We start from the raw sequence: 3,193 nt of genomic DNA, 5'->3' as shown, positions 1-3,193 counted from the left end.
TTCCATACAGGTATTTCTGAAGGGAGAGAGGATTCCAGTGACTTTTAGTCGTCATAGCGATCATCGTCACGATGGAAGAAAGGACAAACCTCCGGCAGGCCGTGCATCCTCCTCTGCCGTCGGTCCTCCATGAAGTTTGTCAGCCACTCCTTCCTGTCGTCAGTCTTCTTTTTGCTAAAGGCCTGCAGACAGATAAAACAATGATATTTTTCAATGACTTTTCTAAAAACTCAATGCAAATACCAAGAAAATGTTCAAGTCACAAACCAGTTCCACAAAATTAGATTCTAAACTGACAATGATAATTTGTTGAACCTGCTATTAAGATGTTTTGAAATCAAAACATCTTAATAGGTCAAGTTACATTTGAACATAGGACCTTCATTTTGAAGCAGCTTTTTGGATCCATATAACTTTTTGGAGAGTTTCTGCTTGAATTTCAGAATAGCCTCCCAGAGCTGCTGTTTGGATCTGAACTGCCTCCACACTCAGAAATATTTGGCTTCCGGTGGTTCTCAGTAGGGTTGAGGTCAGTGGAGGATCTTTAAATCTTTCAGTTTATCTCCTTTTACGCCCATAGCAGCCGATGACTCACAAGTGTTTCTTGCAGTATGAGAAGTCACAGGCGTAAGTGGTCAGTCAGAAACTCTGCATAATTTTCAGAGGTCATATTCACACCTTCAGGGACCAAACCATGACTCCACCACCTCCATGCTAAGGTAACAGCCTTATTGGGACATGGTAGCTATCCACCAATCACCCACTATTCCAGGGGTCCAGAGCCACATGTGGTTCTTTTATGTCTTCATGGCTCTCTGGCTGAAGAAAAATAAAATAAAAATAATTTTCCAAAAAATTGGAGATTAGCTATTATTTTACCAACATACTAATGTTTTTGGCTAGTGTATTACCTACTGGGGGTTTAAGGCTAATTTAGAGTTTTAGCTTCTATTTTAGCAACATGCTAACATTTTTGACTAGCTTGTTATCTAGTTAGGTTTTTAGGCTAATTTAAAGTTTTAGCTTCTATTTTAGCAACATGCTAACGTTTTTGAGTGACTTAGTTCATTGAGGAATTTTATGCAAATTTTTATTCTAGCTAATATTTTAGTAAAATGCTGATGTTTTCAGCCAATTTGTTATCTACTGAAATATTTTTGGATAATTTAAAGTTTTAGCTTCTATTTTAGCAACATGCTAACGTTTTTGACTAGCTTGTTATCTAGTTGGGTTTTTAGGCTAATTTCGAGTTTTAGCTTCTATTTTAGCAACATGCTAACGTTTTTGAGTGATTTACTTTACTGAGGAATTTTTTGCTAATTTTTATTTTAGCTAATATTTTAGTAAAATGCTAATGTTTTCAGTCAATTTGTTTTTAGAATTTAGCTTCAATTGACTAATTTAGTTTAGTGATTAATTTCAGGCTGTTTTGGAGTTCGGCTATTTTTTGGGGGGCAGATTTGGCCTCTAATTAGTTTTTTATGCTATTTTGGAGCTTAACTAATATTTTAGCATTATGCTAATATTTTTAGCTAATTTGTTATCTACTGGGGGTTTTAGGATAATTTTGAATTTAGCATTTATTTCAGCAACATGCTAACATTTTTGGCTAATTTAATTTACAGAGAAATGTTGTAATTTGAAGTTGAGCTAGTAATTAAGCAAAGAGCTTGCTTTTTTTGCCACTAAAGGTAAAAACGTAAAAACAAAAATCCCATTTCATATATTTTTTTTCTTTTGTTCGTGCCAAAAAAGAGACATTATTCACAATTATTAAAAAGAACAAAAAGAAGGTCATGAATGCAAATCCAAATTTCTTAAAGGCTAAACTAAGTCAATACGGCTCCTTCTAGGTTTTGATCAGTAGAAAACGAGCCCAGATGGCTCTTTTACTGTTGCACTATTCCATCCATCTGGACCCATTCCGGGTTGCACGGCACTCATCAGTGAACCAGACTGTTTGAAAATGAGTTTCTATGGATGTATGGACCCACTGCGGCTGATTCTGCTCGAGTCTTGGTCAGGAATAGAAGGTTTACGTATAACTGGAAGCCACTGCAAGATCCTGCACCTTAATGACACCAGCAGCTTCAAATATCTTACAGCTTTGTTATGGCATTTTAGCAGCTGCTCTCTTAATCCGATGTTTTTGTCCGTCAGAAACCTTTCTGCCTTTATCTCTTCATAGTACGATGTTATGTTTTTGAGAAATATTTGAGGTTTTCATACTTTGTCAAACGCATCAAAGGCAGAGAAATCCTTTTTTGTTCCCGTATTGCTTGAAAATGTGGAACGTCCTTCTTTAGTAGCTCTTCCTTTGATTGAACTCACCTGGAAAACTAACCATCACAGATTGATTTCAGTGATCCAAAGAGCCCCAAGACACAATATCATCATGAGTTTAATGGAAAAACTAAGAATTTTTAACTTTTTGACACTTAAATACTATTTGCATAACAATTTTGATTTCATTTCAGCTCCACGTGAGCTTGTCTGCATTTTTAACCCATACGGTCCAGAACCATGTCATTTTTTTGAGTCCTATTAAAGTCCTGTTTTGGTTTTGTCCTCCCTGCCACACTCATGAGAGCATTACCAGACAGGCTGAAATCCTGACAGCGAGCCAGAAAACTCACCAGCGTGATGGCGGCGTCGTCCTCGGCCCCCTGGTATCTGAATGTGATCCGGTGCCTCTCCATGTCAGCAAAGTACTCCTTGGCCTCTTTGCTAGTGCTTGTACCCAAACCTAAAGGAGAGGTCGAGTGGGGTCACCCGCTTGAATATAATAGACTGAAAATACAGGATGAGCATTCAGACTGCAAACCTTTGTAGTACTTGATGTGCCAGGTTTTATAGCTTTCCGTCTGCTTCTTCCACTCCTCAAACTCAGGAAGACTGTAGAAGGAGAGCTCCTGTTTGTTCTTAGTCGCCTGCAGGGAGACCATCTACAGTTAGAATCCGGTAACAACACATGTGCCCTAAAAGGAGCCATCTTTGATAAAGATTTGACTTTTAACTAGTATTTCTATAATCTCAAATTTCTATAATCTCAGATTTTGAATGCAACAATTGTTTTGTGATTAACTTTTTGCTTCTTTTCTTAATCCATGAACAAAAACTACAATTGTTGGAGTAACTGTCTTTTGCCTTTTAACAGATGTTTTATTGTATTTATGTCATTCTGATGAATTTA

General features: G+C 37.1%; 1 long non-coding RNA gene across 1 annotated transcript; it reads right to left on the bottom strand.

Annotated features, from left to right (window-relative positions):
- On the bottom strand, nucleotides 1–2,930 carry LOC112140059. Its single transcript, XR_002918106.1, has 4 exons — nucleotides 2,825–2,930; nucleotides 2,637–2,746; nucleotides 90–182; nucleotides 1–16 (listed from the first exon to the last, which is right to left on the bottom strand). It is a non-coding gene; the product is annotated as an uncharacterized LOC112140059 (long non-coding RNA).
- Nucleotides 2,931–3,193: the final 263 nt, after the last annotated feature.

The sequence above is a fragment of the Oryzias melastigma genome, unplaced genomic scaffold (assembly GCF_002922805.2).
Source record: "Oryzias melastigma strain HK-1 unplaced genomic scaffold, ASM292280v2 sc01107, whole genome shotgun sequence".
NCBI lineage: Eukaryota > Metazoa > Chordata > Actinopteri > Beloniformes > Adrianichthyidae > Oryzias > Oryzias melastigma.
Note: the sequence above shows the minus strand (reverse complement) of the source record. Positions and strands in the feature narration are given on the sequence as shown.